Source organism: Antechinus flavipes, chromosome 2 (genome assembly GCF_016432865.1).
Source record: "Antechinus flavipes isolate AdamAnt ecotype Samford, QLD, Australia chromosome 2, AdamAnt_v2, whole genome shotgun sequence".
NCBI classification, from domain to species: Eukaryota; Metazoa; Chordata; class Mammalia; order Dasyuromorphia; family Dasyuridae; genus Antechinus; species Antechinus flavipes.
Genome location: NC_067399.1, coordinates 544,499,771 through 544,521,555, shown reverse-complemented (window position 1 = coordinate 544,521,555; position 21,785 = coordinate 544,499,771). Strand labels below are relative to the sequence as shown.

Below are 21,785 nucleotides of genomic sequence, written 5' to 3'. Positions count from 1 at the left end.
AGTTTGATGGTTTCTACCATTTACATTTGCAGGGGAATAAAATACATATTTTCTCATGCTTCATTTTATTCAGTCTTTGTTCTAACACATGGCTGAAAAATTATGGTTTGCCTTTGTTCCAAAAACAATATAATTTTATCCTCCAAAATGAATATCTTGAGATATTAATTCCTTGTTGGTAAAGCAAATTCCAACTCCTATTTGGAAATAGAAATTCATTGTTTCCTGAGTTGTTTCCTTCTATGCTTAGTATGAAGGGAAAATGTTTATATTTAGTATTTTTTTAAAAACTGAGAATGAATATACGCTTCCATAACACTGATTTTTAGTGATTTCTTTTATTGTTTCAGGCATGGCTACTCGAGATCTTTCATATCCTTTCAAGATAATTTTGGAGAACTGGATTTTTTACATGAACTGAGAATTTAGGTAAGATATTTATAGAAAATAAAATGGAAATAATAGAAATGATAGTTTTCATGTAAAATATTTTGTCCTTTTTAAGAAATTAATTGTTTTTAACAACAATTCTTTTCTTTTTAAATTTTGAGTTCCACATTCTTTCCCTTCCTACCCATTGACAAGGGAAGCAAAATTATTTCAATTATACACATGAAATCATGCAAAAAATTTCACATTAACCCACATTGCAAAAAAAGTGAGAGAATTATGTTTTATTTTGTACTCAGAATTTATCAGTTCTTTCTATGGAGGTGGATAGCATTTCTTTCTCATGAATTCTTTGAAATTATCTTGGATCAACAGTATTGATCAAAATAGCCAAATCTTTTCACAATTGGTCCTCATCTAATATTACTGTTATTGCACACAGTGAACAGATACTGGTCCTTATTTTATTTTGCATCAGTTCATGTAAGTCTTGCCATGTTTTTTCTTAAACATCCCTTCCCACCACCTTTGCCATTACAGATTTGTTTAGCTATTCTCCAACTGATCGGCATTCTCTTAATTTCCAATTCTTAACCACCACAGAAAGAAATGCTATAAATATTTTTGTTTATATAAATCCTCTTCCTTTTTCTCTGATCTCTTTGGGATAGAGAAGATACTTTTTTCTCTAATCTCTTTGGGATAGAGAAGATACTGTTGTGTCAAAGGATATGCTTAGCTTTATAACCCTTTGTACATAGTTTCAAAGTGATTTCTATAATGATTGGATTGTTTCACAACTCCACCAACAGTTTATTAGTGTATCTGTAGGCTTTCTGTCATCCCCTCCAGCACATGTCATTTCCAATAGGAGTGAGGAGTGTTTTAGTTCGTATTTCTTTAATCAATAGTGATTTAGAGCATTTTTTTACATGAGTATAGATAGCTTTGATTTCTTCTTCTGAAAACTGCCTATTAATATCTTTTGACCATTTACCAATTTTGAAATGATTTTTATTTTAAAAATTTGACTCAGTTCCCTATATATTTGAAAAATGAGGGTTTTATCATAGAAATTATGAGGCATCACCTCATTTTTTTTTTTTTAGAAATGACATGCTGAAGGGGATGTAGGAAGAACTTAGATAGCATATTTGAAGAAATAGTTAACGAAAACTCTAATAATCTAGAACTAGAGAGCAAAATAGAAATGAAAAGAATCCACTGAAAGAAATCCCAAAATAAAAACTCCCAGGAATATTATAGCCAAATTCCACGGTAGAAAATATTTTAAGTAGACAGAAAGTAATAATTCAAATATCATGGAGTCACAGTGAGGCAAACACAAAATTTAACAGCTTCTACATTAAAGAAATGGCAGGCTTGGAATGTGATATTCCAGAAAGCAAAGGAACTCAGATTATAACCAAGAATCACTTACCCAACAAAACTCAGTGTAATCCTTCAGGGGAAAAATGGATATTTAGTAAAGTACTCTCCAGCATTTATGTTGAAAAAACAGAGCTAAATGAAAACTTTGACATTGAAACATAAGACTTGAGAAACATCAAAAGGTATACATGAAAGAGTAATATTAAAGGACTTAATAAAGCCAAACTGTTATATTCCTATATGGGAAGATGATACAAATAACTTTTAAGAATTTTGTCATATATATATATATGATATATATATATATAGTTGGGTATAGAAATATTTCTTACCCAATAGGGAAATAGGAGTGGAAGCAGATAAGAATTATAGGAAATGGGATGGATGACAAAAAGGAAGATGGATTAAGGAGTGCAGCAGTCAGAAGCAAGAGAGAGAAGGATAAATAAAAGAAAATCAGATGAAGGGAAAATTATTTTTTGCTAATAGTTACCATAGACAATGAAGTAATACCAGTGAAGTAATATTTACAGCTTTCAAATTGGGAGGAGGAAGTATATAGTTAGTAATCATATCTATTGATGTGAATGGGATGATTTCACCCATAAAATGGAAGCAGACAACAGAAAGATTTTGGAATCAAAATCCAATAATACATTGATTACAAGACACATATTTAAAGTAGAAAGATGCACACAGAATTAAAGTAAAGGGCAAGAGCAGAATTTGTCATGCTTGAGCAGAAGTAAAAAAAGGGGGCAGGATTAGCAATCATGATCTCACATAAAGGAAAAGCCAAAATAGACCTCATTAAAAAATATTTTCAGGAAAAACTGTATTTTGTTTCAAAGGTACCATAGAAAATAAAATTATTCTTTTAAAATTGTCTAGCAAATTTCACTTATAGAGGTCTCATTTCTCAAAGATAAAGAGAATGGAGTCAATTTAAAAACATAAAAACCATTCCCCAATTGATAAGTAGTCAAAGGATGTGAATGGGAAGTCTTTAGAAGAAGAAATCAAAGTGATATGTAGCCATGTCAAAAAAAATGTTCTAAATCTCTATTGAATAGAGTTAGATATATTATCTCTGAGAGTTGAGAGACAGTGGTATAGTGGATAGGTTTGGCACTTGAGTCCTGCTTCTGACACTAGCTGTGTGACTTTGGGCCACAGTAGAGTTTTACAATTTTTATATTTATAGTCTTTCATAATTATAGGTAGAATAAATTACATTTTGTTATTATGTATAATATAATGCTATAGTTATATTACCTTTATCTATCAGCATGGTTCATTTGTAGACTCTTTCTTTTGACATACTTAATGTTTCTACATTCCTAATTAACAAGTTTATGAAATGGTTCTAAGCATGTTTGCCAATCTAATAAAGTTTTCTTTCTTCCTCTTTATTTTTTTTCTTCTTTCTGGGATTTCTATTGAGTTTCTGTTTCAGAAGGTTTTTTTTTTTCCTCTTCTCTCCCTCTCCAAATTGAAAAGTGATTAATATATGTGCCCACTATTTGCAGGGTATGGAAATAAATATAAAATACTTCCAGCTCTTCAGGATCTTACAATTTATAGAAAGGCATGCATCTCTCTCTCTCTCTCTCTCTCTTTCTGTATGTCTCAGCCTCTCTCTATCAGAACCAAAATCACAATATGAATTATAGAATGATTCTTCCAAAAAGAAATTTTGGATCCTATTTGCTGGGGATAAATTTTGAGGGAATTGAGATTAAAAATCATCATAGCTATAAATATATTTATTTGGACAAGAAAGGAAGAAGCACTTACTATGTATAAGGCATTCTGCTAATCACTTTTACAAATATTATCTCCTTTGACTTTCACAACTACCCTGAAAGATAAGTGCTATTATTATCCCCAATTTACAATTGAGGAAACTGAGGTAGATGGAAGTCAAGTGACTTGCTTGAGTCGTGGAACTAGTAAATATCAGGCTGAATTTGAATTCATATCTTTCTGACTCTAGACCCAGCTTTATCAGCAAATTTTATTTAATCCTGGGTAGTTAGGAATTTAAAAAAAAAAATGTTTTGGCAATTTTTCAGTGTTAGGGAAAGTCAATCTGTTAAAGAGTGTTGGTTTATTTTATATCATAAAGTCACTTCATTTTCTAATCATTTTGACTTTCCATATATTCCTTAAGAAAAATCAGGGCTTTTATCTTCTCCTGCCCCTTTTATTTACTAAATGCTATATCTTATATTTCATCTTCAAAAATTTCCATCAGGATATTGTGTCCTTTTGGCAGCTATGGTTATTTGCTAGAGAATATTGGAAGTGAGCCTTTTCTTGGTAGACTTTAACTAATTGTACTTTTTTTTTTTTTTTGGTCTTTATCCATTGACTAATTTCTCTTTTTTTCTTCAATCCATAGATTATCCCTGCTTCTTTTTTTGGTGGGTTTAAAGAAGGTAAGGCAGTAGAAAATGAATACAGGAATTTTAGGGCTTCTCTGAAAGTAAAATAACATCAGTAAAAATCAAAATTCAATCAAAATTCTGATGCTATTTAGTTCTTTTGCTTTGATGTAAACCATGTTAAGGTTCCAGTCTAAAAGCACAGAAAGCACAAGTTGCCTTGAGGGAACTGAACAAAAATCCGAGCTGAGTGAATGAATGAGGTAATCAACCACAACCACATCTTCTTGGCTCTCAGAAGGGCTTTGGGGGAAATCAGGTAGGGATCAGCAATTAAAGTATTCAGGCAGCTATGAGCCATTAGTTCTTCACAGGATTAAAAATTATGCATTAGTTTGTTCTTGTTTTTAAAGACAGTGAGCATGATTACAGTGATATGTTTAATGCTGTAATTAATAACTCACAATTATGTGTTTGAAACCTGAGTTTTGGAATAAGTTATCATTCTGACCTTAGTTTAGTTTTCTATTTGTTATATAGAAGCCATTTGAAAGCTGTCACAATGAGGGAAAAAGTGAGAAACAAAAAATGCCTTTTCCTGTGCTTATTTATCTCATTGACTCTTTGCTGACACACATGAGACTACTTTATAATGTCTGAGCTTGTGGGGTCAATCAGTATTCCATTGTTTGAGATTTCAAGGAAGGTCTTCAGTCCCTGGGATATCCCATACCCTAGTTATCCGAGGAAATATGAAATTAGCTGCATGATTTTTGAGAAACAACTCTAGCTTTGAGGAAAAATAATAGCTATCTAATATGTAGGGAAAGGTCATAATGTATTGATCAAGATGGGTTTTAAATCTGTAAGACAAGTTATTTCTTGTACTTCCTTTCCTTCATTAAAAATGTAATATTTTGTATTCTTGCCACTATTCTATTTGTAGAATTGGTTGGATTGCAATTTCTCATGGACAGCATCAGTTTCTCCTCCTTAATATCCTTGGAGGGATAGAGAGAGTTGTCTGTTATTTTCAGCTGATCACATTTTTCAGGCACACATGTTCTGCTGTGCATTTGAATGCATGTCTTGGCTGCTCAGTGAATGATTCAGAATAAAAATAACAATAACAACAGCAATAATAATATTCCCTAAACTATTTTTCTTAATTAAATTAACCAGTCCACCAGTTTCCTTGAGCAGTGCCTTTTGGAGAATTATGTATGTCAAATAATTGTTCTTAGAACTTATGAAGTCATCTCAAAGGTTCCTAAGATAAGAATTTCCTTTAAAAAAATTAATAAAATACCATTGACTTAAAGTCCCTAGAATATTGACCTAGTAAGTAGAGTCCCTTCCATAGTTTCTGAACTGAGAGAATTATTTTCCACGTAAGGTCCTTAAGTCATGGACAAGATCACTTTTGCTGCTACCTTTCTGGCATAGTGCCTGGTCCAATTTTTTAAAGTGGTCTGTCATTTCATCGGTGTAGGGCAGTGATTCTCAAACCTTTTAGCCTTTGAATCTCTCTGCTGTCTTAAAATTATTGAGACTGTTTTCTACTCCCCAACCCCAAGAGGTTTTGTTTATGTGATCTATAGCAATATTTGTCATATTAGAAATTAAAACATCTTGGTAGATTATGACAAATATTTTTATGACATAGACCCACTGAAAGTGTCTGGGGAACTCAAACCACACTTTGAAAACTGGTAGAAGTAATTCCTAGTGAGGGATAGAGCTCCACTGATGTAGCTTAGTACCTTTTCTGCAGCTTAGAAACTTAAGAGAGTTGTTTTGAAGCACTGAGGGATTTACTGATTTGCCCTAAACTATACAGGTAATTTCTTGAACCTGGGTTTTCTTTCCTCTAAGGCTGGTTTTCTATCTAATTCACCAGGGGTGTCAAATTCAGAACAGAAATGGGGACCATCAATTTGTACATAAGGATCCCTGTAGGCTGTGTCTCAGTTTAGAAAATCATGTATTGATATGTTTCTTTTCTTTATTAATTATTTTGTTAATTATTTTCTAGCTAGATTTTAATCTGATTGAGGGTAAGGGAGCATTGTGGGCCACGTGGGCACATCCTGCCTTCTGTGCTTGCAATTTGACCTTTGCCAATTCCCTTAATCCTTCTCAGCCTTAGTTTCCTTATTTGTACAATGGGGATAGTAATAACCATAGTAATCGCCACCTGCTTCACAGGGTTGTTGTGAGGATCAAATAGGAACACATGTTGGTACAGCACTTTGCAAACCTTAAAGTGATAATATGTTAGTCATTATTATTATAAGGCAGTCCTACTCTTAATGGACAGGTTTTGACTATGATCGCATATTTCTGGAAATGGTAATGATTGTTACTGTATTTCCTTTTTGTTAACTTTTCAAAAAAAGTTCTCGAAATAGTCATGCTATTTCAGATTTTGCTGTCATATATAAAAACTTGTGGCTTATAATGGAATGACCCTCCTTAATCTACCCTAATGTAGATTTGATTTGAATAGAAACTATTGTAAGACCCCCCTCTAATGTACAATGTATTTGAATCTTGGATTGATCCCAGCTCAGTTGAATAAGATTGGAGAAATAGCTTTTGTGGGAAGTTCTGGTGATTAGCTGCTTGTGGCTGGTTAGTGCAGAGCACAGTAAGAATGCTTTCTAGCAAACCCACATGATTCCCCTGCAACTCAAGAATATGGCCGCTCACCAAAAAAAAAATTAAGATAATGGGATTTGAACTATCCAGAATTGTCCTGTATCCTTAAGTGTAGGGGGAAAATTGCCATATCAGTGGCTTAAAGCTATGTGCTTAGAGGCTTTATTAAATCCCTAAATTCTTAATGTACTAACTGATCTGTTGACTTAGATGTATTTGGAATTTCAGAACATCTCACATGGCAAGCAACTGTACTTTGACCTTGAATTTGGCAGTAATGGGTCCGTATATCATGCTAATTCAATAGTGCTAAACGTCATTGTATAGATGTAGTAATCAAAGCATTCACCAATTTACTGAGCAAATGGAAGGTGGGTACTTTCAGATCCATGACTCATAATCTTGCAGCATTGTAGAGTCTTAGAGACTTGCTTGGACCTTTCAGATCAGAGGTCCACTGTTACATTGGAAAAGAGAACAGGATTAGAAGTCCAAGCATCTAGATTTGAATCCTGATGTATTATAGTCTTGTACCTTTGCACATGTTGTTTGATTTCTCCCTGAAACAGTTTTCTGAGAAAAACTAGCATCTAGATAAGATGATTTATAAAATCTGTTCCATTTTTTATCCTAGATTTGCTGGACTTGTCCAATTACCACCACTCTGGTTCCTCAGTTTTCTCATTGTAAAATGAGGGGATTAGACTTTTGAAATCCTTTCCAACTCTAAACCTATATTCCTACAATTATTCTGTTTTGCTTATTTTATCAGTTGGTTCTAATTTGTTAATAAATTAATAAATTATATTAATAAATAAGCAATAAATGTTAAGTAGTCTATATTAAAGTTAGCCAGGAGCCAAATTCTCATAGTTTATTCCTAGTCTGTATGTGTATGTATGTATGTTTGTGTTTGGTGTATATATATGTGAAATATTTTTGTACTGCTATATATCAAAATGTTTTCCCAAGTATATAGGGCCCAATCTATACAAATGGAATTTCTAAGAGAATTAATTTGATAGTGTAGACAGATATTTCAGAGGGCAAATTGGGTCATGAGACTATTTCAATTTCTTAGCCAAGTAATTGAAATGCATCCTGAGACATACAGAGACAGAACCCAGTGGTTTCATTAGGTGAATGAAGTACCCCAAATCAAAAGAGCCTTTCTTGTTCCTCTCCACTAAAAATTCTACAAATAAGTAATCCTCAATTTATTTACCTCTAAGGGATGATAGAATGACTCAGTCCTGCCAGTATTAGAGCTCTTGGCTCCACACAGTCTAGGGCGTCCAGAATTCTCATACCATTCTGCTTTATCCTTTGGAAAGTTTCATATAATTGCAGAATGTCCAATTTTATAAAAGTCCAGTTTTGGCCATTGCATCATCCCTGTTATCGCTAAGGCATTCTTAATAGAAGCCTGGATTCAGAATACCCAGAGCTCAGGGAAGTTTAATTAATATATTTATTTAGAACTCATAAGATCCATAGCCATGCCCTCTGGCAAAATATATATTTGAAAATAAAAGCCTTTGGGTTTTAAATAGCTTTGTTTTTGTTATTATTTTTTAAATAACTATAGCTAATAGATTGAAAACACAATATTCTCTCTGTACCTTAAGTCTATCATGATAAGGTCACCTCTGGTTCAGGCTCCTTTGTCTCAATCTGTGGACATAGAAATTTGATTAGCAGTTCCCCTGAGAGTAATCATATCTAAATTATTTTGTGAGTCATGATGCCACTTTAATTAATTGACAGTGAAAAATCTTATTCCCCAAATAACTATCATAATATTAACTAGTTAGCTTACTCTTTTCTCTTCAGATAGACTGCTATATACTGTGATTCCTTCCTTGTTTATTCTTGTCAGAAGGGACCTTCTCAGCCTCTGAACTATAGCATTTTTACTTTTCCCCACATACAAATGCTCCCTTTTATAATAATTATTTGCTTACATATCTTATCTCTCTAATTAAATTGTAAGTTTGTTGGAAATGGGGATTATGATAGATACATTTTTAGCATCTATAATTTCAAGCTCAGGTCTCCTACACACTTAATTCTTAATTAATATTTGTTGAATGAATGAATTGCCAGCATTAATTTTTCCCTTTTAGTATTGTTGAGATTATGTAAATTATGTAAATCCAACCAATCCAATCTAATCTAATATATTTATTAAGTATCTACTATATACAAACTACAGTGCTACTTGATGCAAAGTCAAAACAAAAACAATTCAGTCCCAGCAGGAACTTATGTTCTATAAGAAGAAGAAGAGCCAAACATTTTAAGCAGATAGGGAAATCTTTTATTAAACAGCATTTTTTATTAAAGAGCATTTATACAAAATAGACTGGCATTATAATCTGTTCCTGTGATGTAGAAACAATGTTAACTAACCTATAGGGATAGGGACTGAATCTGTGATTTTGTTGGGAAGGAGAAATTCTTTCTAGCTTTGCAGCAGTGTTCCTTTAGTTTAAAGGTTTAGTTACTTATATTACTGAAAGCTGAAGTGTTTTGCCCAAGGTCCCTTAGTGTCAGAATATGTGTCAGAGGCAGTGCTTTATCTAGTACATCATGCATCTTCTTAGATTACTTAAATGGAGATCAGTCTGTTGCTATGGCTATGTTCACATCATCTTAAAGAAATCTGAATTATATGAACCAGAAAATAGCAATACATTAATTACTAAATATTTATTAGATATCTATTGTATATCAGGCAATATCTAGATTTTGTGAGGATATTAAGAAGTATAAAACATGGTTCTGGACTTCAATTTGAGACAACACAAACCCAAATAGTTACAAGAAATGATAGGATAAATATCAAATGAGCACGATAGACACTGAGTAATACGAATTTAGGGTTTGTAATAACCCTCAGTAATAACCTGAGTAATAGGAATTCTGGCTTTGATAGCTGGGGAAGACATGTATACAATGTGAATGGGAGAAAATCTCAGAAAGAAAGGATCAAGGGGAGATTACTGACAAAGGCCTCCTATTATAGGTGTAATATGAACTGAGTCATGAAGAAAGCTAGAAAAGTGGAGATGAAGAAGGAGAAGAGAAAGAGGTGATGAAGAGGATCAGGAAACAGAGTCTGTTGGGTTGAATAGCAAATTGGCTAGTTTAGCTAGATTGTAGAGTATATGAGGGAAGTGTAAAAGGTGTAGAAAGTAGGAAGGAATCAGATGACAAACCCTTTAAGTGCCAGCAAGGGGATTAAGGGGACAGCTAAGAGGCCAAATCAGTTGATTCTTAAAGAAATTAATTCAAATTATTCCCTGGAATATCAAATACCAAAGCTGAAGATGAAATTCTTTGAGAAGACTCATTCGAAAAGACCTTTATGTTAGGAAAGATTAAAAGCAAAAGGAAAAGGGGATGGCACAGGATGAAATGGATAGGGTGATGGAAAAAATGAACATGCGCTTGAAGAAACTTTGTGAGATGGTAGAGGATAGAAGTGCTACTCCATGGGGTTACAATATGACTGAATGACTTAACAACAACAACAATTAAATGCCAAAGTATTTTATAATTGATGATGGGGATAATAAGCAAATATTAAGTGTTTACTGAGTAGAGTGGTTTAATCTTGCACTTTAGAAAAAAATCAACTTAATAACTTAGATTGGATAGATTAGAGTAGGGAGTGTTTTGAGGCAGAGAGACCAGTTAGAACGCTATTAAAATACTCCAGATAATAAAAGTAAGGAGAGGAAGATATATAAAAAATATAGGGAAGTAAGAAGTGACAAGATTTGGTAGTGTGTTACTAGGAGTATCATAGTATGTTGTGTTCAGTCATTTTTTCAATCATATCTGACACTTCCTGACCCCATTTGGAGTTTTCTTGGTAAAGATACTAAACTGGTTTACCATTTCCTTTGCCATCTCATTTTATAACTGAAGGATATTATTAAGTGACTTGCCCAGGGTCACACAGCTAATAAGTACCTCAGGCCAGATTTGAGCTCAGGAAGATTCTTCTTGCCGATTCTAGACATGGTATTCTATCCACTGTCTAGTGGATATCTAGCTGCCCATATCATAGTATATTTGACACGAATAGGAAAAAATGGAAAGAAGGCATGGTTTGAAGGAACAGGTGAGTTTGAGGTACCTTTGGGACTTCTTATTTGAGATGTTCAGAAGACAGTTAAAGATTTTTGCATTGGAACTCACTCTCTGCTGAGAGTTTTTGGGATTTATAGATCTGGGGGTCACCTGCATAGAGGGTCACAGTTGACCCATGACAGTTGAAGGGATCACAAAGACAAATAGTACAGAAGGAAAAGAGATGAACAAATAGGACAGAGCCTTGAGGATTCTCATGGTTAATGTATGACCTGGATGAAATTCTGCAAAGTAGACTGAGTAGGAATGATCCAACATGCCAGAGGAGAATCAGGAGACAAGAATGCTACAAAAACCTAAAAAACAGAAACTATCCATGAAAAGAATTTAATTAAGAATACTGAATGTTGCAGATATGTCTAGAAGGATGAGGAATGAGAAAATGCTATTAGATATTTGTCAATTAATAGATTATAAATCACATTGGAGAAGGTAGTTTGAATGATTAGTTGGAAAGCCAGATTGCAGAGGGCTTAAAAGTAAGTGAAAGAAGAGGAAATAGTGACATCCACTGCAGACTGTTTTCTCAAAGAATTTAGCTGAGAAGATGAGGGCTAGAAAATGATATCTTCAGTGAGATAGTATTATCAAATCATATAGGCTTAAAAAAAGATTGGGGAGACATGGGTTTGTTTGTAGGCAGCAAGGAAGGAGCCAGTCAACAGGAAAAGTTTAAAGATTAGAGAGAGGCTTGTAATGATAGAGGACTCAATCTTCTGGTGAAGATGGGATGGAAATAAGTAGAAGCATATGCCCAAGGGTGTACACCTTGGCTGGAAGGAGGGCCAGCTCTTCATAAGAAATGGAAATGAATAGAAGTTCGTATAGGGGAAATGGGGGAGAAGAGAAAGATCTAGCTGGATCATCCCTTTTTTTTTTTAAGTACGATGCTGAGTCTTCAGCAGAGAAAGTAGGGTATAGAAAGATAGTTTATTGCCAGATTGTAAGGAATCCCATCCATGTCTAGCCATTTTATCTTTGTAGTGTGAAATAGATCTTTATTTTATTCTATAGGTAAAAAGGGAGTCATTGAAATTTCTTGAAGAGGACTATAAGATCACAGTGTTTTAGGAATAATAATCTGGTAACCACATAAATAATGCATTGAAACTGTTTGGACATGTATACATATATTGTATTTAATTTATACTTTAACATATTTAACATGTATTGGTCAACCTATAATCTGGGGGAAGGGGTAAGGGGGAAGGAGGGGAAAAATTGGAACAAACGGTTTTGTAATTGTCAATGCTGAAAAATTACCCATGCATATATCTTGTAAATAAAAAGCTATAACAAAAAAAATAATACATTGAAGGCAGGGAGCCTCTTTAGGAAGCAATTGTGATATTCCTGGTGTTTTAAAAAAAAAATTATCTTTATTTCCTTGACGTAGGGAAGTACAAATCCAAAACTTCCTCTATAAATGTATAGACTTAGAGTTGCCTTTGAGCACTGAAAGATTAGATGTTTTGGCCAGGTTCCCAAAGCTAGAAGTAGAAAGTTGAATCCTGGCTTTGAAGCTAGCCTTCTATCCATTTTACCATACTTTTGGGTGTGTAAGTTCATGAATATTAGAAAGGGCTATCTTCTGGTGAACTAGGTGGGGGTTGAGTAGACAGAGCCATTCAAGTTTAAGCAATGGCAGAGTAGAGCCACTGGAAAGGAGACGTCATCATAAGGCACAGGGTAAAGAAAGAATTTCTAGGATTTTGTTAGCTAGGTCTGGTGAGGGCAGAGTAAAAATTTCTGGAACCTCTTTAACATCAAGGAATCTAAACATCATTAAAATTTTTAAAAAGGAAGACATTCTGGAAACCTCAGAGAAATTAGTTTCTTGAAGCCTCCCTTTTGATTCCTTCCCTAGTTTTTCCCATGATGTTTTGCTTATTTCTTTTTGCTACTTGAAATTAAAAACTCAATTGGTAATGCAGCCTATTTCCTCCCACCTCTTCCCCTCCCTTCCCTCTCCTTTCTCTCTTTGTAGCTTCATACCTTTTTTTTTTTTATTTTGGGCAATTAATTCATATCAGTTCCTTATATGATGTTTTATAAGTTAATAAAAATTATCCATCAAACTGGTTGGGAGAAACCAAAGAACTCTGTATCCTGTATAGCTTGAGTTCAATTCTTATGTTATTTTAGTATAATTACACCTCTTACTGAAAAAGTCCAGTATTGATTTTGTCTGAAAGCAAACTTTTGAAAAGAGTTGTATATCAAGAAGCAAAAATAAAGAGGAGACATTAAAGTCACTTTGGCCCCTTTGTTTTAGATAGAGGTTCACTCTTGGAGAAATGGCATCTATTTGTAGTAATGAAATCAAAGGTGGTATAAAGGGAAAATGTATTTTTTATGGAATGGAAATTTTTTTTTTTTTTAGAACAACTTTTAAAATGTCACTGCAGATTAATGCAGGGAGCTGGATTCCTTTTAGAAAGTGGGTCAAGTGATCTCATGTTTATGTATGAGGAGGGTTGTAGTATAATTTTAGGTTTATCTAACATTTCCTGATGTGGCAGTTAATATTAATGCCCCAAGCCTAAACTGTATCTTGGCAAAATATAATTAAAACAAATCTGGTTAGTTGTTTACCCTTTTTAAGAGCAGATGTTTTAAACCTCATGTTCTTTAAACTTTATGGTGTTATAAAAGTAAAGAGCTGCTTGTTAAATTTCATAACTACCAATTACAATGATCTTCTCTCCATAACTGTAAGTTACAGTAATTAAGAATTTAAGGGGCTAAAAATCATTATCTATCTTCCTAAATATCTTCATTAAATTTTGATAGAATAATTTGTGGTAGAAGTAGTTTTGAATGAGAGGCATTTTGATATGGTTAAAAAAAAAGTTTGGAGTAAAATCTGGGTTCATTTCTCTGTGTATTCCTTATTAACTAAATGACCACTTCATCCTTCTGTCCTTGCTTTCCTTGTCTATAGTGTGAAGGGGCTATATTTTCTCAGATTCTACATTTGCATCCAATTTTTGATTGAGATTAACCATTTTATAACATCTTTTCTATTAAAAATTAAAGACAAACATCAGAATAATTTCTTTGAAGTTATTAAGATTATCAAAATTCTGAATGAATAGATGATTGCATTGTGGAAAATATTTTTTCTACTGAGTCCTCCTTAAAGGCATGTAGTTAACAGTGAGTAAATTGATATTAGAGATTAAGATTAAATAACCTATAGTTCGTTACCTGGTGGGACAGAAAGTATAATGTTTGCTCACTATTCAGATAATTTCATTGATGATGATGATAATGGCTGTAGCAATTATATAATCTTTTAAGCCTTACAAAAAAATCCTACATATATTTATGCATACATGAATAAAATCATTTGATTCTTCCATTTAGTGTTCATGGATCTTGCATATCCCTAGTTAATTCTTTAATAGTCTCCCCTATTAGAATGTGAGCTTCCTGAGAACTAGGACTATTTTTTTGTGTTTCTTCCTATTCCCAGAGCCTTATACAAACCCTGACATATTAGGAAGGGCTTAGTAAATCACTGCTGAATTGAACAAGCTTCATACCCACCTCCAAGGAGTTAGGTGATGCTATTAATCCCCATTTTACAGATGAAGAATCTGAGCCTAAGAGTTTAAATGGTTTGATTAGGGTTACCCATCTAGAAGGTATTTGAGATAGTGTTTAAATCTTTCTGACTCTGATTCTTGTTTTACTATCTATTACTCCACACTGTCCCCGGTAATTAATCTGAAAGACAGTGATTCACCAGGAGAAATAGTGCTGCTTCTTACCTTCCTGTTCCGTTGTTTTCGATCAATAAATATTTTTGAATGCTTGCCATGTGCCAGGCACTGTGCTAAGTGCTGGGTATATGAAAAAAGGCAAAAGATAGTTTTTGACCTAAAGGAGCTCACGATGTTTCCAGGATTCTATCTTCTGAATTTTTTTATTCCTTCTCAGGAGGCAAAGCTAGCTCCTTGTGGGTGACTGATTGCTGGGCTTTCAGGGATTCCTTCTTGTTTTATAGACAGATAACTTGTTTTTATGGCAAAAGCTGCTTTTCTCTTTGCTTTCTTTGTCTGATACTAGGACTTCCTCCATTTCTCCAGGTGTTGTTGAAGAGATCCAAGGAAAGGAACCTCCCCCTTCTCCTTTAATGCTAAATAATGTTCATGACTTTATTTTGATTTGGCATCTGGAAATTAAACCTGGTTCTGAGTTTTGAAAGGGTGATGGTAACTAGACTTCTTAGGAGGAATAGTGAATATGATTTTACTTATGGACTAAAAAGGGCTCCATTCCTTCCTCTGCTTCTCTTTTTCCCCTGTTCCCTCCTCTTCTCCCAACCTCTTACCTCTCCTTTTCTTTGGTTTCCTTTGATTTCCCAACAGCAGCTGAGGGTGTATATGTAGCCTTACAGCTTAAAGACCCTCAGTTTAATGGATGTATCCACAGATTAAACACATTTTACTGTGCACTTTAAGGAAAACGCCCGAAGTTATAAATGAAGGACTTATAATGTATTCCTGTGGCCAGGTGAGCCTCTGTAGTAGGCCTGTGAATGGTTGAGGATCATGCCCTTGGTTCCCCTGCAGCCGCCCTAGTTGATTTGATTCAGCAATAGACCTGGACTGACCTTCTGTTCCATGCTCCCAGACTGTACCCTGTCAGCAGACCCATTATAATTCAATTAAAATGCATTGTGTTTCATGCAACTGAACAATCATTGGTTTTACAGCTCTGCCCAGAGCCTGCCTGCCTGATGACAGGGCCTGTCTCATTTTCCTTCTTAAATTCCTCTGTCCATCCCTACAGAGTCTCATCTGAGAGCCATCTTTGGGACCCTTTCTCCCTGTTTCTTAAAAGCTGCTAGCTCACGCAGTGGGTAGAGTTCTGAACATAGAATCAGGAAGACTTGAGCTCAAATCTTGGCTCAGATATTGACTGTGTGACTGATAAGTCTCCTAACTTCTTTCATCCTGTTTCCTCAGCTGTAAAATAGAAATAATAATTTCATTTAGCTCCCAGTGTTGTAATAAGGACCAGATGAGCCAACACATGTACATTGCTTTTTGAACTTTAAAGTGCATACAGTACTTTATAACATAAAGTACATGTAAATGCAAAGTGCCATTCTTCATCTCCTCCTCCTCCTAATCATCATCACATCACATTCAATCTCTTCTGCTAAAATCCAGCTCTAGCTTCCCTCCCATAATTACTTCTTTACTAAAGACAACTCACAATCTCTTAAGATTTCATAGCAATTATCATCTATACCATTCACTTGTCACTTATCATATACATTTGTATTAATTCATGGATTTCTTCTATACATACAGTCTATCTTGTTTGATAATAGGATGCAATAAAAGGAATATTATATTTGGTGCCAGACAATCCACATTTGAGCATCATATTTCCTCCTGACCATTTGACCACAGATCATCTGAGTCTTAGTTTATGCAGTAATGTTTGTATGACTTCCCCTTATATCTAGCTTACTGTTTACTGGGTAGAAAGATACATAATTTCTCTCTATAACCAGTCCTATGATTTCATTTGAATATGAAAACCTCAATAATAATTTCTTCTATTGATTTGCTGCAATTTGTAGTCTTTTAAGATTTATTTAAGATACAGAGAGATTAATATTAAGATTAAGTGATTTGCCCCCCATCATACAGGACACATGTCACAAATGGAACTTGAGTCCAGACCTTACTATCTCTCAGGTCAGGTTCTTTTCTGTGATATCTTTTTTAAAATAGCTTTTTATTTTCAAACTATATGCAAAGAGAGTTTTCAACATTCATTCTTTCAAAACCTTGCACTCCAAGTTTTTCTCCCTTCCTTTTCCTCACTCCCTCCCCTAGATAGTAAGTAAGCCAATATAGGTTCAACATATGCAATTCTTCTATACACATTTCCATATTTATCATGGTGCATGAGAAAAAATCAGATCAAAAAGAGAAAAAAAAAAGAGAAAACAAAAATAAGCAAGCAAACAACAACAATAAAGGTGAAAATATTATGTTGTGATTCACATTCAGTCCCCATAGTGCTCTTTCTGGATACAGAGGGCTCTCCCCATCCCAAGTCTATTGCAACTAAACTGAATCAAATCACTTTGGAAAGAGTCATATCTATTAGAATTGATCATCACAATGTTATTGTTGCTTCCACTATACCTTAATGCTTATCTGCCTGACTGATTGGTTCATTGTCTTTTCCTTTTTCTCTAATGTCTTACGTTTTTATTAAACTCCTAAATAGCAGGAACTATGTTTTATACTTCGTTTGGTATTCTCTATCACAAGACTTAGCCTAATATTTCAGGCTCAATAAATTTTTGTTTGTTTTTTTTTCTGTGCCGTTGAGCAACGAACCTTCTCCTCACAACAACCCTGTAAAGTAGATGTTATTATCACCATTTACAGATGAATTACATCAGGAGGTTTCTGATATCAAAATATTTTTCATAATAATTCTAAGGCATTTTAGTTTTGAATACATCCACTAAACAAAAACTCGTGGAAGGGATGACCCTCAAGAGTTTTAGAAAATATAAAGGGACCCCATTCATTTGGGATAATTAATTTCTGTTTAGAGTATAAACAAACTATAGTCTGAGTGAGCTTAGCCTGGGGGATGAACCCCCTCTCCTTGATTCTTTCCATTAGAGTGCTGGGCTACTGAAATCATGGAGAAGAAAACTAGCCAGAGATGTCTATATAGAAATGTCTTCCCCTGCCCAGATGCTTTGAGGCTGTTGAGCCTCTGGATCAAGCCAAGTTCTTAGCTAGAGGAACTGAAGATTAGTAGTCTGTTTCCTCATTAAATGTCCACCAATTAGGTTTGATTTTCACTTGTCTGGAGAGTTCCCTTTCAGAAGAGATTTGAGATATTTCAGGGGCTCCTCTGGCATCTTTGTGTTGGAATCCTTACTAACTGCTAAGTAGTTAGAGTTGATCTAATCTTACAAAAAGATGTTTTGGGCAGAACCTGAAACAAGGTACTAAGTAGAACTACCCATAATCCCTCTCTCTGGAAGGAGCATAAATAGGCCAATGGGCCAGTCGGAGAGTTCTAGAGAGGAAGACGCTACAAGTCGAGATTTCACTGGAATGACATGAAGACTGGAGCTGGCTGGAGGCTGAAGAAAGCAGAGGCAGAGGCTGAAGGACCAGACCTTTGGATTTAAAGACATTTGGAGAGAGCTCTTGGAACCAAGCAGAGAGATAGGCCTCTAAGCTAACCGGGCTAGAAGAAAAAGCTCACAACATCTTTGGTTATTATTCTCTAATTCTTATAAAAATATGAATACATATGCCTTAATCCAGGATTTTATTTATTGCCTGTAATATTCCAAGAATTGTGCAAGGTATGGTGGATACAAATACCAAAGTAAAACGGTGGCTGCCATCAAGAAGCTTATGTTCTTGTGGGAGAAAATATGCTATAAATAGTCCTATATAATAGACATATAAAACAGGTCCCAGGTAATCATGAGTGAGGGGCGTTCACTTAGGGAGAACCCATGAAAGGCCATTTAGAAGGGGCTGCTTGAGCTGAGTCTTGAAGGAAAACATGAATTCCCAAAAGTAGAGGTAAGGAGGGCCATTCCCAGGAATTCAGGATGGTTGGTACAAAAGTTCAGAACCAGAGATGTAGTAGTGAAGGTCGGGAATATCAGAGTCACTGTGGCTAGACTGTTGATCCTGTGGAGGAAATAATATGTGATAAGCCTAGAAAGATAAGAAGGGGTCAGATTGTGAAGAGTGTTCTGTAACAAACAGAGGCTTCTATATTTGATCCCAGAAGTAATTTGGGGTTATTGAAATTTATTGAGTAAGGGGGATTTTAGAGTCTGGACTGTGCTTTAGGAAAATCACTCTGGTTTTGTGAAGGATAGAAGTAGAGGAAAGATGGTGGAAGGAAACACAGTTGAGGGAGTTAAAATGATGGGTGATGGGAGCAGATTTGAGAGATCAGATTCCTGAAAACCCAAAAGGAAGTAAATATTTTGGGAGAGGGAGGGGTTAATAGCATCAGATATGTGGAGAGGTCAAAGAAAATGAGGACTGAGAAAAATCCATTGGATCTGGCAAGTAAGAGGTCATTGGGCACATTGGAGAGGGCAGTTTCAGTTAATGAAACTTGAAGACAAATTATAGCAAAATATAATTCCCAATATTTATTTATTTTACTGTTCTAATTTTAATTAAATTCATTAAACTTTTAAGGACCTTCTGTGGGTCCAGCACTTAAAATGCACAAAGATTTCATAAAGATTGTTGTGAACTAAAGTAGAATGAAGTGAGCAGAAAGAACAATTTATACTATAAATTCAGTATTGTAAAAGTGAATGGTTTTTGAGTGCTTTCGTTAAAAATGATGAGTTTTGAAAGTTATAAGAACTACAGAGAGGACTGGCATGACTTACATGAACTGATGCTAAGTGAAATGAGCAGAACCAGGAGATCATTATATACCTCATCAATGATACTGTTTGAGGATGTATTCTGATGGAAGTGGATCTCTTCGATAAAGAGAGCTAATTCAGTTTCAATTGATCAAGGATGGACAGAAGCAGCTACACCCAAAGAAAGAACACTGGGAAATGAATATAAACTGTTTACATTTTTGTTTTTCTTCCCAGGTTATTTTTACCTTCTGAATCCAATTCTCCCTGTGCAATAAGAGAACTGTTCGGTTCTGTACACATATATTGTATCTAGGATATATTATCACCTATTTAACATGTAAAGGACTGCTTGCCATCTGGGGGAGGGGGTGGAGGGAGGGAAGGGAAAAATCACAACAGAAGTGAGTGCAAGGGATAATGCTGTAAAAAAATTACCTTGGCATGGGTTCTGTCAATAAAAAGTTATTTAAAAAAATAAAATAAAATAAAAAAAGAAAGAAAGTTATAAGAACCATGATCAATATAGTGACCATTCATGGACCAGTGATAACCACTGAACCAATGATTATTCAGAGGACCAATGATGAAATATACTATACATTACAGTGAAACACACACACACATATTTATGTATAGCCATTGTGAAGAATTTGTCTTGACTATTCATATTTATTACAACAAATTTGCTTTTTTATTCCTTTTTTCCCCGGTGGAGTGAAGATGTGAAGGAATTCCTTGACTTGGGTACTTGCATTTATGTTATCATTTCCCTTCCTCATTCCCCAAAACCCTTCTCATTCCCCATACTCCACCCCTAGTCTCTGGTATCTGCATTGACTTTTTAAAACAGAAAATTTTAAAAGAAAACTTTCAAAGAGGTGGGTCAATTTAAAAGGGATAAAGGTAATCCCATTTCTTTGTCAAAATATTTATAAGGTTTTTATTTTGGTTTTATTGTTTCAGTTCTGTACAATTAGTAGTACAATTGGGATCATGTATTTCAATTTTGAAAATATTTATTAAGCTTCTATTAGGTCTCTTGATTCCTGGCCCATTAATCCTTCCTTGGTACCATACTTGGTGATTAAGAATGGCTATAGGTCTCTAATCCTAGTTTGCTTTTGTATCAATACTTGATCTTATACATGAATCAGTATAACTGTAGACAAATAAATCTATTCTTCATGTTTTCTGGAAAGTAGCTGCATATGACTTGGAGTAATCTTGAGCAGATCCTTGGGCGTATTGGAAAATTTTGCTGTCAGGGAAGTGGTAGCCTCCTGGCATTGTTGTATATGGAGTCATCCATTTTTAAGATACAAAAAATTTGAGAGCCCTAAAAAGAACCTGACAATACCTGAAATTCAGAGTAAAACTCCTCTGTCCCTGCAACATCTGAGATCATTAGCATAACTTCTGGCATTATTGAAAGGCTCTTCTCTGGCACTTTTGGTCATCATATTTTACAAGCACATCAACTTAATGTAGAAGTGTTGGTATGTATATTTCAGAGCTGTGTCTTCTTGATTCTGAAATTTGGATTTTTCCTTTTCTTTTTATAGCATGCTGCAGGATCACTTTGTATGAAGAGGTCACTTTATAATAAGATCATAAATTAAAGGTAAGAAGAATCTTAGTGATCATCTTATCCAGGCCCCTCATTTTACAGATAAGGAAACTGATGTTCAGAGAGGGTTATATTATACAGAGGTGTGAAGTCTGAATCCAAGTCCTTTGATTCCAAACCTAGGCCTTTTAAAAAAGTTATTTCTTTTAAAATTGTGCCAAGTCTCCTCAGTTTACAATGAAAGTTTGTAACAGTCCTTCTTGAGTTGACCAAATTCAATATTTCTATTGACTTAAGATAAAGTGCTGGTCAGTAAAATTCTATTATCCTATTTTACTAATATGAATGGTTGTATATGTCATTCCATCAGATAAGTCTTGTCAACAGTGATTACGGGTCATTCATAGAAGAATACACAATCCATAAACTGCAAATACATTTAGACCAATTCCTTCTTACATTGCAGAGGGTTACAATGGGCACAGATTCTATGAGAATGGCCACTTTTGCCTTTCTGCATCCTTTGGAAGAACACTTAGGATTTGTTATAATCATTTGAATTACCTGATATTGGAGTTACTCATATGACATCAAAGCTCTGAAGGTATACTATAGACTTGAGTGTCAATGCCATGGTTTCTCAGAAGAAAACTTGCACCAGTATTCATAAATGACTATGATAATTTACATGAAATCTTCTCATCAGGCTCACTGCTAAGAGTGTTGAAGCCCTAAGCTAATATCCCTCTAAACTGTATTGTAATAATTATACAGAGTATAATAATTGTGTATAGCCATTGTGAAGAATTTGTAT

The 21,785-nt window shown here is 34.5% G+C and overlaps 1 long non-coding RNA gene across 1 annotated transcript; it reads left to right on the top strand.

Moving 5' to 3' along the window:
• The first annotated feature begins 350 nt into the window (after positions 1 to 350).
• LOC127551299 (uncharacterized) lies at positions 351 to 21,025 on the top strand. Its single transcript, XR_007951051.1, has 3 exons — positions 351 to 429; positions 4,187 to 4,223; positions 20,967 to 21,025. It is a non-coding gene; the product is annotated as an uncharacterized LOC127551299 (long non-coding RNA).
• The last annotated feature ends 760 nt before the right edge of the window (positions 21,026 to 21,785 follow it).